The sequence below is a fragment of the Trachypithecus francoisi genome, unplaced genomic scaffold, assembly GCF_009764315.1.
Source record: "Trachypithecus francoisi isolate TF-2019V2 unplaced genomic scaffold, Tfra_2.0 Lachesis_group7, whole genome shotgun sequence".
Taxonomy (NCBI): Eukaryota; Metazoa; Chordata; class Mammalia; order Primates; family Cercopithecidae; genus Trachypithecus; species Trachypithecus francoisi.
Window position 1 is genome coordinate 44,931,611 of NW_022681472.1, and position 14,594 is coordinate 44,946,204.

A 14,594-nucleotide genomic window follows, 5' to 3' on the forward strand; every position below is an offset into this window, starting at 1 on the left:
TCGTCCTCTCTTCCCTACACTTTGCAGTCTCTAATAACCACTATTCTACTCTCAATTTCTGTGACCACCTTTTTTCGTTCTTTTTCTTCCCTGTTTTCTTTCTTCTATTTCTTCTCTTTCTTTCTTTCTTTTGTTCTTTCTTTTTCTTTCTCTTTCCTTCTCTTTCTTTCCTTCTTTTCTTTCTTTCTCTTTCTTTCTTCATTCTTTCTTTCTTTCTTTCCTTCCTTCCTTCTCTCTCTCTCTCTCTCTCTCTCTCTCTCTCTCTCTCCTCCCACATATATGAGAGAACATGCAACATTTCTCTTTCTGCACTTGACTCATTCCACTTAACATATTGTCCTCCAGGCTTATCCATGTTGCTGCAAATAACAATATTTTATATTTTTTTCTGGCTAAATAATATTCCCCTCTGTATATACACAACAATTTCTTTATCCATTCATCTGTTGATGAACGTTTAGTTTCATTCTATGTCTTGGCAATTGTGACTAGAGTTGCAATAAACGTGGAGATGCAGCTATCTCCTCAATATAATAATTTCCCTTCCTTTGGATAAATATCCAGCAGTAGGATTGCTGGTTCATGTGGTAGTTCAATTTTTGTTTTTTTGAGAAGTGTTTATACTGTTTCCCACAATGGCATACTAGTTTGTGCTTCCACCAACAGTTTATAAGAATACCCTTTTTCTTCACATCCTAACCAGCATTTGTTAGTTTTGTCTTTTTGCCAAGAATATTTTTGTCTTTTTAATGATAGCCATTATACCTCAAGTGAGATGATATTTCGTTGTACTTTTCATTTGTCTTTCACTGATTATTAGTGATGTTGAGCTTTTTAAAAAATACATACCTGTTGGATGTTTGTATGCAGTTTTTGTGTTTTGTTTGACTGTTTTTTTTTTTATTATTATTATACTTTAAGTTCTAGGGTGCATGTGCACAACGTGCAGGCTTATTACATATGTATACATGTGCCATGCTGGTGTGCTGCATCCATTAACTTGTCATTTACATTAGATATATCTCCTAATGCTATCCTTCCCTCTCCCTGCTCCCCACAATAGGACCCAGTGTGTGATGTTCCCCTTCCTGTGTCCAAGTGATCTCACTGTTCAATTCCCACCTGTGAAAGAGAACATGCGGTATTTGGTTTTCTGTTCTTGCAATAGTTTGCTGAGAATGATAGCTTCCAGCTGCATCCATGTCCCTACAATGTTTGACTGCTTTTAAATCCATTTGTTTCCTTGCTGTTAGGTTTTTTTTTTAGTTCCTTGAATATTCTGGATGTTAGTCCCTTATTGGGTAATTAGTTTATAAGTATTTTCTTCCATTCTACAGGTTGTCTCTTCACTCTATTGACTGTTTCCTTTGCTTGTCAGGAAGCTTTTTACTTTGATATGGTCCCATTGGTATAATTTAATTTTGTTGCCTGTGCTTTTGAAGTCTTCATTATAAAACCTTTGCCTAGACCAACACCCTAAAGAATTTCTCCTATGCTTTCTTCTAATAGTTTTATATTTTGGGATTTTACATTTAAGTCTTTAGCCAATTTTGAGTTCATTTTTGTATATGGTGGGAGGTAGGGGTATCATTTTATTCTTCTGCATATGCATATCCAGTTTTAAAAGAACGATTTATTGAAGAGATAATGTTAATTTTCCCAGTTAATGTTCTTGGACCCATTGTGAAATGTCAGTTGGCTGTAAATAAAAGAATTTATTTCCAGGTTATTCATTGTATTCCATTTGTCTATGTGTCTGTTTTTATACAAACACCATGCTATTTGATTACTAGAGCTTTGTAGCATATTTTGAAGTCTGGTAGTGTGATCCCTCCAGTTTTGTTCTTTCGCTCAAGACTGCTTTGGCTATTTGGGATCTTTGGTGGTTCTATATGAATTTTAGCATTTGTTTTCCTGTTTCTATGAAGAATATCAATGCTATTTTAACAGGAATTGCCTTGAATCTATAGATTACTTTGGGAAGTATAGTGACTTTAACCATCTTAATTCTTCCAATTCATGAGCATGAGATATATTTCCATATTGTTGTGTCCTCTTCAACTTCTGTTATCAGTGTTTTGTAGTTTACCTTGTAGAGATCTTTTATCTCCTTCGTTATATCTATTTCTAGATTGGGTTTTTTTTTGGTTTTTTTTTTGGCAGCTGTTGTGAATGAGATTGCTTTCTTGAATTTTAGCTAGTTAATATTGATGTATAGAAATGCCACTAATTTTTGTATGTTGATTTTGCATTCTGCATCTTTACTGAATTTGTCTACCATTCTATGAGTATTTTAGTTGAGTCTCGAGGTTTTTCTACGTATAAGATTATGTAGTTTCTGAAGAGGGACAATTTGACTACATCTTTTCCAAATTCTTAGCCCTTCATTTCTTTCTTTGGTCTAATTGTTCTGGCTAGGATTTCTCATACAATGTTGAATAAGAGTGGTGAAAGTGAGAATCCTTCTCTTGTTTCAGTTACTAGAGGAAAGGGTTTCGCTTTTCTCCATTCAATATGACTTAGCTGTCAGTTTCTCATATATGGCCTTTATTGTGTTAAGGTATATTTCTTTAATAACTAATTTGTTGAGAGTTTTTTTCATGAAGGGATGTTGAATTTTATTTAATGCTTTTTGTCTCTATTGAGATGATCATATAGTTTTTGTTCTTCATTTTGTTGATGCAATCTATCACATTTATTGATTTTCTTATGTTGAACTATCCTTGCATCTCTGAGATAAATCCCATTTGATTATGGTTTATTATCTTTTTGATGTGGTGTTTTGCTTGTATTTTGTAGCATAGATATTTTCATCTATGTTCATCAAGGATATTGTCTTATAGTTTCCTTTTATTTATTTCATTTTTTTTTTGTCCTGTTCTTATCTGGTTTAGGTAATGCTAGTCTCATGGAATGAGTTAGGAATAATTCCTTCTTCTTCAATTTTTGAAAATTGCTTGAGAATAATTTGTCTTACTTCTTTTTAAAAAACATTGGTAAAATTCAGCAGTAAAGCCATCAGTCCTGGGCTTTCTTTTGTTGAGTGACTTTCTGTTACTGATTCAAACTCATTACTTGTCATTGCTTGTTCAAGTTTTCTATTTCTTCCTAGTTCAATCTTGGTATATTTTATGGGCCCAAGAATTTACCCATTCCCTCCAGGGTTTCCAATTTGTTGGTGTATAATAGTCTCTAATTATCCTTTGTATTTCTATAGTATCAGTTGTAATGTCTCCTTCTTCATATCCAATTTTGTTTATTTTGGTCTTAATTCATCTAGTTCATAGTTTTTCAATTTTGTTTATGTCTTCAAATAAAACAACTTTTTGTTAATCTTTTCCATTTTTTTACTTATATATATTTAGTTATTTGACCTTTATTATTTCTTTCCTTTCAAATTTCAACTTTTATTTTAAAAACAAAGGGTATATACGCAAGTTTGTTAAATAGGTATATTGCATGATGCTGAGGTTTGGAGTATGGATCCTGTCACCCAGGCAGTCAGCATAGTGCCCAACAGGTAGTTTTTCAAACTATGTCCCCCTGTCTTCCTCCCCATCTACTAGTCCACAGTGTTTGTTGTTCCCATGCTCACATCCATGTGTGCTCAGTGTTTAGCTCTCACTTATAAGTGAGAACATGCAGTATTTGGTTTTCCATTTCTGCATTAATTTTCTTAGGATAATGGCCTCCAGTTCTACTCATGTTGCTGTAAGAGGACAAGGTTTTCTTCTTTCTTATGGCTGCATTGTATTTCATGGTATATATGTGCCATATTTTCTTTATCCAATCCATAATTTATGGTCACCTAAGTTGTTTCCATGTCTTTGCTATTGTGAATGATGTGGCAATGAACACATGGCTGCGTGTGTCTTTTTGGTAGAATGATATATTTTCCTTTAGGTATGTATACAATAATGGGATTGCCAGGTCAAATGGTAGCACTGCTTTAAGTTCTTTATTTCCAAGTTTTCTATTCTGTTCCATTGGTTTCTGTGACTATTTTTGTACCAGTACCATGCTGTTTTGGTTATAGTAGCCCTATAGTATAGTCGAAGTTGGGTTGTGTGATGCCTCCAGCTTTGTTCTTTTCACTTAAGATTGTTTTGTTTATTGCTGCGGACGAGTGCCACGCACGGACTTCCCAGCTTCCCCACTGCGGTGGGGACTGTCGGAATTCCGTCCGAGAGCAGCATGGAGAACTCTGGGGGCCTCATTTGCCGGAGGCCAACAGACCTCTCCTTACCCACCTTCTTCCCCTGAAGCTAGGTGACCAAAATAAACTTGCAGTTTTGCTCCTAAAAAAAAAAAAAAAAAAAAGATTGTTTTGTTTATTGAGGATCTTTTTTTGCATAAGAACTTTAGAATAGTTTATTCTAATTATGTGAAGAATGACATTGGTAGTTCAATAGGAGTAATGTTGAATGTATAAATGGTTTTGGGCTGTATGGCCATTTTAACAATATTCTTCCAATGTACGAGCATGAAATGGTTTTGTTTTTTTTTTTTTGTTTTATTTTTCTTCATTTCTTTGTGTTTTCTCTGATCTTTCAGCAGTGTTTTATAGTTCTTCTTGCAGATATCTTTCACATTTTTGGTTGGTTGTATTCCCAAGTATTTCATTTTCTCTATGAGTATTGCAAATGGAATTGTGTACTTAATTTTGACTCTCACCCTAGACATTATTGGTGTATAAAAATGCTACTAATTATTATATATTGATTTTATATCCTGAAATGTTACTAAAATCATTTATCAGTTGTAGGATTTTGGCAGAGTATTTACGGTTTTCTAGATATTTAATCATATTGTCAGTGAAGATAAATAGTTTGACTTCTTATTTTCCTATTTGGTTGCCTTTTATTTCTTTGTCTTGCCTGATTACTCTGGCTAGGACTTCTAGTAAGATGTTAAACAAGAGTGGTGAGAGTGGGCATCCTTATCTTATTCCAGTTTACAAAGGGGAATATTTCCAGCTTTTGCCTATTCAATGTGATGTTGGCTGTGTGTTTGTCATGGATGTCTCATTATTTTGAGATATTTTTCTTTGATGCCTGGTCTGTTGAAAGCTTTTATTGAACATTTGTTGGATTTTGTCGAAATTCTTTTTTGTGTCTATTGAGATAATTGGATGGCTTTTGCTTTTAATTATCTTTATGTGGTGAATCAACTTATTAATTTGCCTATGTTGAACCAGCCTTGCAGCCCAGTAATAATGCCTATTTGATCATAGTGTATTAACTTTTCGATGTGCTGCTGAATTTGGTTTGTTAGTACTTTATTCAGTATGTTTGTGTCTATGTTTATGGTTCATGAAGTATGTTGGCCAAATTTTTTTTTCATTGTATCTTTGACAGATTTTGGTATCAGACTGATGCTGGCTTTACAGAATGAATTAGGGAGGAGCGCCTTCTGTTTTTATATTTTGGAATGATTTCACTAGGATTGGTACCAGTTCTTCTTTGTACAACTGGTAGAAATTGACTATGAATTCACTGGTCCAAGATTGTTTGGGGTTGGTATTTTTTTATTGATTCAATTTTGGAACTCATTATTGGTCTGTTTAGGTTTTCACTTTTTTCCCAGTTCAATCTTGGGAGATTTAGTATTTCTAGGAATTTTTTCATTCCTCTAGATTTTCTAATTTGAGTGGGGAGAGTTTTCATAGTTATCCCACTATTGTTATGTTTCTGTTTAATTCTTTTTTGTAGGTCAAGAAAAACTTGTTCTATGAATCTGTGTGCTCCAATGTTGGCTTTGTATATATTTAGGATATTTAAGTCTTCTTGTTGGATTTTACTCTTCACTATCCAATGCTCTTCTTTGTTATTGGTTTAAATGGTATTCTTTGTCCTTTTTGTTATTGTTTTAAATGGTTTTATATGATATAGAATAGTGACTCACAATCTCTTTTGTTTCCCATTTGCATGATAGATCTTTGTCTTTTCCTTTCTTTCAGCCTGTGGGTGTCATTACATGTGAGGTGGGTCTCTTGAAGACAGCAAACAGTTGGGTATTGTCTTTATCCAGCTTGCCATTGTTATGTATTTTAATTGGGGTGTTTAGCCCATTTACATTCAGGCTTAGTATTGATATGTGAGATTTTGAATCTGTCATTGTGCTCTTAGCTGGTTGTTATATAGACTTGATTGTATAGTTGTTTTACAGTGCCTGTGGGCTATGTGCTTAAGTATGTTTTCATGGTAGCAGGTGTCATTCTTCCAATTCCATGTTTAGCATCCTATTAAGGCCCTCTTATAAGGCTGATCTAATTGAAACAAATTCCTTCAGTGTTTGAGGGTCTGAAAAAGATTTTATTTCTCCTTCATTTATACAGCTTTGTTTGGTGGCACATGAAATTATGGGTTGAAATTTCTTTATCTTAAGGATGCTGAAAGTAGGCCCCCAATTTCTTCTGGCTTATAAGGTTTCTACTGAGAGGTTCACTGCTAACCTGATGGGATTTCCCTATAGGGGACCTGACCTTTCTCTCCAGCTGCCTCTAAGATTTTTTATTTTGCACTGACCTGGGTGAAGCTGATGACTATGTGCCTTGGGGTGGTCATTATTTTATAGTTTCTAGCAGGGGTTCTCTGTATTTCTTAAATTTTTATGTTAACCTCTCTAGTGATATTAGAGAAATTTTCATGGATATACCCACAAATATATTTTCCAAGTTGTTTATTCTATCCCCTCTCCCAGTAATTCCGATGAGTTATTTGGTCTTTTTACATAATCCCATAGATTTGAGAGGATTTGTTCATTTTTTAAATTCTTTTTTTAACCTTATTTTTGTCTGACTTAGTTGATTCAAATAAGTAACCTTCAAGCACCGAGATTCTTTTCTCAGCTTGGTCTATTCTGCTGTTAATACTGCTGATTGCATTATGAAATTCTTACAGCAAATTTTTCAGCTGTAGAAGTTCAATTTGGTTCTTTCTTGAAATGACTGTTTTGTCTTTCAGCTCTTGAATCATTTTACTACTTTCTTTGATATCCTTTGATTGAGTTTCAACTTTCTAGTGAGTACTGATGAGCTTCCTTGTCATCCAGATTCTGAATTCTGTGTCTATCATTTCTGAGATTTAACTAGTAAAGAAATCATTGCTGGGAGCTAGTGGACTCATTTGGAGGTAAGGGGACACTATGGGTTTTTGAATTGCCAGTGTTCTTGTGTTGATTCTCATCTCAGTAGGTTTGTGTTCCTTTAACTCAGCTATAAGTTGAGTATAGTCAGTTGGCTTCATTTCTGAAATGCTTTAAGAGGGCCAAGGCTCTGTATGTCCATGGTCTTTATTTGTGGCTGAATTATGCCCTTGGTTTCACAGGGGAGGGTTAGCAAAATATTTTCGTGTTGTAGTTTGTATTACTATCCAGTAGATGGCACATAAGAGTTATCGGCAGTAGATAGGCTCTTAGCCTTGCAGCTCCTTTGTATTTCCTCGGATTTTCAGCCATGCTCTTCGGTGTAAGAGGAAGAGAGGTTATTCCTTCAGCAAGTCTGCTCCTGAGACTTGGCAGAGTCACCTTCTATAACTGGCACTGAGCTGGTATTTCTTTTGTTAAGTGTTCTGGGTCGCAGGGTGACCTTGGGCAGCGGCCATGGCAAGCAGATAGGACACACCCTTCCTGGACTGGTCCTGTAGGGAGAGGCATGCCCTGCTTCCATGCCAGACCATGAACCCACATGTCTCACCCCTGTCAGTGTCTGAGAGCATGGTGTACTCTACAGTTTGTGTACCAGTCACAAATCTCAGCTCAGCACTCCTGAGCCATGTGTCACAGTCCTACAGAACCAGGACCAGCTTGTGGCTCCATCTTCCAGACCCTCAGGATCAGGTTCCAGGTGCCCTCAGGGATCTGATGTGCTGCCAGGCCACGAGGAATGTGACCAGGTGGAGGGAAGCATCCAGACTGGCCAGCAGAAGCTGCACTGTGCACATGTTCCTGTGGAGTGGCCAGGCAGGGGCCCTGGAAGGAAGTGACGGACAGGAGGGCCTGCAGAACAGTGATACCCCAGTCCTACAGGGGAGCTGGCCCTGTTTTCTCCTAGCCCAGTGCTTAGCTGGGACTAGAGCTTCCCAGAAGGAGATATGGAGCTCTGGGGGATGGGCACCTATTGGCACAGAGTACCTCGGTTTCATGCCGGGTGAAACCATGTCTCTGTCTACTCTCCAGGTGGAGCCTCCTGCCAGTTCAAACATACATGGGGGAAATCAGGTCCTTTGTAGCCAGTCTGTCCGAGGTCTGTGTCATGAGTGGACAGTCCCTTAACTCACCACTTCCCTAGGAGCTGTTTGGAGCCAGGAACTAGCTTTAGCATTCAGGTACCCCATGAAGGGTTGCCAGCTTCCTCCCTCTTTGGCCTCAGTGTCTGCATCATGTCTCCATTCCCAACATTTTCTCTTTGCAGATCTGTTCAAATTATGTTGTTTATTCAAATTTTTGGACTCCGGTGGGAGCAGTGCTTCCTGGCTGCATCTGGTTGGCCATCTTTATTAATTCTTTTCCTCAACTAATTTTAGGTGTAGTTTGCTCTTGTGTCTCTAGTTTTTTGAGATTCATCTTTAAGTTACTTAGTGAAATATTTCTCCTTTTTGGGCATAGGCATTTATTGCTTTAAGCTCGCCTCTTAATACTGCTTTTGCTGTGTCCCATAGACATTTGTGTGTTATGTTTCTATTTTCATTTGTTTCAATGAATTTTTTAAATTTTAGTTTTAATTTCTTCCTTTACCTACTGATCATTCAGTTGCACGTTGTTTAATTTTTATATACTTGCATATTTTTGAATATTCCTTTTGTTGTTGGTGGTTAGTTTTATTCAATTGTGGTCAGATAACATACTTGATATGATTATGATTTTTGTATATTTGTAGAGACCTGCTGTGTAGTCTAACATGTGGTCTATCCTAAACAATGATTCATGTGATCAAGAGAAGAATGTGTATTCTGTAGCTGTTGGATTAAATGTTCTGTAAATGTCTGTAAGGTTCATTTGATCTACAGTGCAATTTAACTTCAGTGTTTCTTGGTTGATTTTCTGTCCAGATCAGTGGTACTCAACCTTTTTGGTGCCAGGGACTGGTTTCATGGAAGACAATTTTTCCATGGACCAGGGAGTCAGAAAAGGATGGTTCTGGGATGAAACTGTTCCATCTCAGATCATCAGGCATTAGTTGGTATATTAGTCCATTTTCACACTGCTACAAAGAGCTACCCAAGACTGGAAAATTTGTAAAGGAAAGATGTTTAATTGACTCACATTTCAGTATGGCTGGGGAGACCTCAGAAAACTTAAAATCATGGGGGAAGGCAAAGGAGAAGCAAGGTACCTTCTTTACAAGGCGGCAGGATGGAGAATGAACACAGGAGGAGCTATCGAACACTTACAAAACCATCAGATCTCATGAGAACTCACCCACTATCATGAGAATAGCATGCCGGAAACTGCCTCTATGATTCAATCACCTCCAGCTGGTCTCTCCCTTGATATGTGGTGATTATGGGGATTATAACTCAAGATGAGATTTGGGTGGGGACACAAAGCCTAAACATATCGGTTAGATTCTCATAAGGAGAACACAACCTAGATCCCTCGCATGCACAGTTCACAGTAAGGTTCATGCTCCTGTGAGAATCTAATGCTGCTGCTGATCTGACAGGAGGTGGAACTCAGGCCATAATGCTTGCTTGCCCTGCCACTCTCCTCCTGCTGTGCAGCTGGATTACAAACAGGCCATGGACCATAACTGGTCAGGGTCTGCAGCCTGGGGCTTGGGAACCACTGTTCTAGATGATCTGTCCAATGCTGAAAGTTGGGTGCTGAAGTCCCCAATTATTGAGGGTTTTAAAATTAAATATAGTGAAGCTTGTGCTTATATATACTACAAGTATCTTCTCACAGTCTTTTGCTTAATTGCTTAATTTTTAACATTGTTTTTAATAGAATAAATTTTGCTATGGCAAATGATTTTACTTATAAAATAAATTTAGATTCTTGTTTCACAGTATACACTTAACAAATCCAGGTGAAATGTGGAGGAAGAAAGCTTTAGAAGCTTTTAAAGAAAATATGAAGATTATCTTTGTGAAGTTGAAACACGATGAATGCATAAAACAAAAATGTAGTAACTAACAAATTTGCCATCCCAATATAAGAAGGACAACAAATTAGAGACTTTCAACAATTCTGCATTTCCAATGTGAAGAATAAAATTTGAAAGTTACTCAGTCATGAAAAGAACAGGAAAACTTGATCTAAAAAAAGTCAATAAAACTGATTCAGAAATGATTAATGTTGCAATTTAGCTGATAAAGATACAAAGAATTTAATGTAAATATGTTCAATTACTTAAAGGAATAGATGAAACCACTGAGTGAATAGATAGTGAATCTCAAAAAACAAAATGGAAATTCCAAAAAGAAGTAAGTGGAAAATTCTAAATGTGAAAATTCTAAACCCAGCAATTCAATTACTAGGTATATACCCAAAGGAAAATCAATTGTTCTACCAAGAAGATACAACAGTTGTATGTTCATCACAGCACCATTCACAATAACAAAGTCACAGAATCAACCCAGGTGCCCATCACTGGTGAATTGGATAAAGAAAATGTGGTACGTATACACCATGGAATACTATACAGCCATAAAAAAGAAGGCAATAATGTCCTTTGGAGGAACATGAATGCAGCCAGAGGCCATTATTCCAAGTGAATTAATGCAGGAACAGAAAACAAACTACTATATGTTTCGTTTTTAAGTGAGAGCTAAACATTGGATACTCATGGACATAGACATGGAAACAATAGACACTGGGGAGAGGTGAGAGAGAAGGAGGAGGGCAAAGGCTGAAAAACTACCTTTTGGATACTATGCTCACTACCTCATTCATGCCTCAAACCTCAGCATCATGCACTATTATCTTTGCAGCAAACCTGAACATGTGCCCCATGAATCTAAAATAAAAGTTGAAATTATAAAAAAACTATAAAGCATTCATGTAATGGAATGCTCCTCAACAATAAAAAGAAACAAGCTGCTGATACACACACACACACACACACACAAACACACACACAGTAGTTTCACTATCTATTATCATAATAAGGAAGTAAGAAATTATACTATCTAAATTCTTCAAGTTTCTTGTATATTTAATGGAAAATTTCTATAGAAAAAATAGAAATAAAAATAAAACATTCAGTACCAGATATGAATACTTTGTTGGATAAGGTTAATAGCAGCTTGGACACTAATGAAAAAAGATGAAATGCTTGTTTAATGGTAGGCCAATAGAAGCAATCCAGACCGAATCAGTGGCTTTAAGAAAGTCTCACCCAGGTAGAATGGGTAAACTCAAGAAAAAAATGCTGTTTGAGGAATTCTTTGAAATGCTGGAATAAGAAGGCACTAGTACCTTCCCGTTTTCAGTCATTGGCAAGTAGCAGTCAAAGTGAAGTTGACCTTGGCCAGAACATAGTTGTAGATCCAAAATAGTAGCAGTTGAAACAAATAGGGCTCATTTAATTTGCAGCTACCTAATTTGCATTCAGCTTCTCCAAATATTTTCCTGTAATCAACAATGATTTTATTTTTGGAGTTATGTTTAATTATTCTTAATGCAATAGGACTTGAACATATTTAACTGTTCTAACAACTTTACTCCATTTTTTAAAGATGCTGCCATTTTAACCTCAATATATTTATAGATATATTATTAGATTTACCAATTAATTTTTATTAAACAATTAAAATAGATAAGCGGTGATCCTACTAAATTTCCACCTTTCTTTACATTTCATGTTTAGTAAATCATGATGTAATTTCTTTTCTATAGCTGATTCTGAGCCCATCCTGTATTTTAGCCCCATCTTTCCTTATTTTAGCTTGCACAGCAAATACAAAATGGATTGCTGCTTTTCTTTTTTACCAGATTCCACTGCTCTGTTGCAAAGAACTAGTATTTTGTACTCTTACCTATATATTACCTTATAGTTTTTCAGCCTTTATTCCTCTTTCAAGCTGTTTAGCCAGGATGAGCACAGCCAAATGGTTAAAATTCAAATATAGTTATGTTTGTTAGAGAAAAATGAAAATGATATATTTAAATCTTACTTCTGAACACTTAATTAGTTCAGAATTTGTGAGAATTGTATTAAGTATAAAGTATCCAGTTGAATGTTACATTTGCATTACCTGAGAAGACTCATTGAGTAAAAGAGCTCTAAAAGCATTTCATAATGACAATGTTTATCAATTAAAACACAAATTCTACATAACTTTAACATAATTACATTCCAGTCCAAGTTAAACTAATGCTTTGATATCTTAATTACAAATTTCTAACCATTGTATTTAGTAAAGGAATTGCATGACCTTAGAAATCATAATTAAAGTCATCTTCTAAATTTCAAAACACACAGAAGACTTATGTGTAAGCATCTGTACAAACTTTTGAATCCCTTTAGTAAAATTAAGATGAACAGAATTATTTAACCAAAGAAAGCTGTAATCTTATCAATCTTATATAGAAATATATCTAATATAATAATGGATAAACATCTTACAGTATTCATGGAGAACACAAGTTGGATAATAGGAATTTTACTTTTAGAGTTTCTATTTTGTTCTTTCAGAGTCATCATTTGTTCACTGATTGATCCCATCTATGAATAATAGTGAGACACACTGTAAGGTAGGAACACAAGTATTCAGAGAGGTATTCTCTATTGAGAAGGGAGCATTGTTTAACTAGGCTTTGTCATAACCTGACTATTTCTATTATCAGCATACTTGCTCTTTATGTGGTTGCAAGCATGGTTTCCTAAGTTCTAAAGTATTAGGTCCAGGGAGGTCTTCATAAGATAAAGGATTATTGTGGTCAGCATAAAAGTTTGCTCCTAATTGGAAATATTATGTTGTCCTGGAATATTATTTAGTCAAATTTTGGATTTTCAGATTTCAAAGTCAAACCTTGAAAAACAGTCACCACAACTAAATACTACCTTTGTATCTAACTTGAACAACTAAACAACCTCTTATATTACATATTTTATTTCTTCCATTTTAGTTCTATTTATACAATATGCATCAAAAGAATATCATTGCATTTATTTTGGAAATATATACCATCATGTGTATGCATGTGTATATGTGTGTATTTGTATGTGTCAGATGTAACATTTATTAAAATTACCTTTCCTTGAAATTAGATGTAGTTTTACTGAAAATGGTAGTATGTCACAGCTTCATTTTTTTCATTAAGTTCTTCTGCTATATAAACTGCCTTAAACAAATTTAAAAAGCAAAAACATCTCATTTATTGAAGTTCCCATACTAAAGATAAATGATAAACTAAAAGAATCAGAAACAAATGGAAAATAGAGAAGAAAGCAGAGGAGAAAAAAATGAAAAGAAAGAGTATATCCATAACCTTTGCTAGATCTGGACAAAGAGAGAGACAAGCTGGTAAGCCAGAATTTTGTAATTTATGATGTATAAGAGTAATGGTCTGTTACAGAAACAGAATATTTATTTACATCTTCCAACAAAGATGTTTTCCAGGAACTATCCCATTTAACTAGAGGGTAGTATGTCTCCAGGCTGAACAATATATTGAGCATTTCTTACTTAAGAAGTTGCTTAAATATTTTAAATGCCTGAAAGCCTGGCCAGTTGGTTGATGGCACAAAAGTAGATCTTTGATTGGGAACATTGGCATTCTTTATCCATGTTTATGGTGGATGGAATGTTCAGTAATTGAGACTCAGGGATTAATTGATTTAATTACCAACTTGAAAGGTAAATCAATCAGCCATATACAGTAGCCAGATTAACTCAAATCCAACCCACAAAGCACTGCATCTCTAACAACAAATATAATTAACTGTCACTCCTAATTATGACTCAAGGACTTGGATATCATGAAATCCTGAAGTATCTTCTTTCACTTGTACAACTGATTTGCTCACTTTGTATGTAAGATTCTCTCCATGCAGAAGCAATTTAATTCTATGTTGAGAAAATATTTTTAAAGGAAGCAGTAAAGAAACCCTTAGCTAATGCTGTCTCCAGTCAATTGCTTGTGCTCAGTTATACTATAAAATCATTATAAATCAGTGATCCAAGAATTTTGCTATATGGGCCATGAAAGAGCAAGTGTTCCCAGAACTTAACCCTGTCTGCCCTCCAGAGCCTAGGATAGGATGCAAAAGATATCCAGATGATTCCGAACACCATGACTGACTGTGTCTTTGTTACTTAGCTGTGTCTAATTAACATGCAATAAAGTGCCATAGTAACAGTTTTTCAGTATATGTGTCAGTCAAGTAAACTTAAACAATTTATTTGGGTGCTAATGTTTGGTATTCCTTTCTTAAAAAGTAAATTTCTGTTTGGCAGTGTTTATTCAATGGATAATTTCCTAAATGGACACAGTCTTGGTTTCATTGGGATAAATATAGCTTATTTTTTCTCACTCCATTATCCTTCATTTTATTATAGCCCTCTTATTAACATCACATTCACTCTTGGAGGCTTATTTACTGTATGAGTCTCTGACCCTGACTTTGCCTTTGTTTCAGTCTTCTA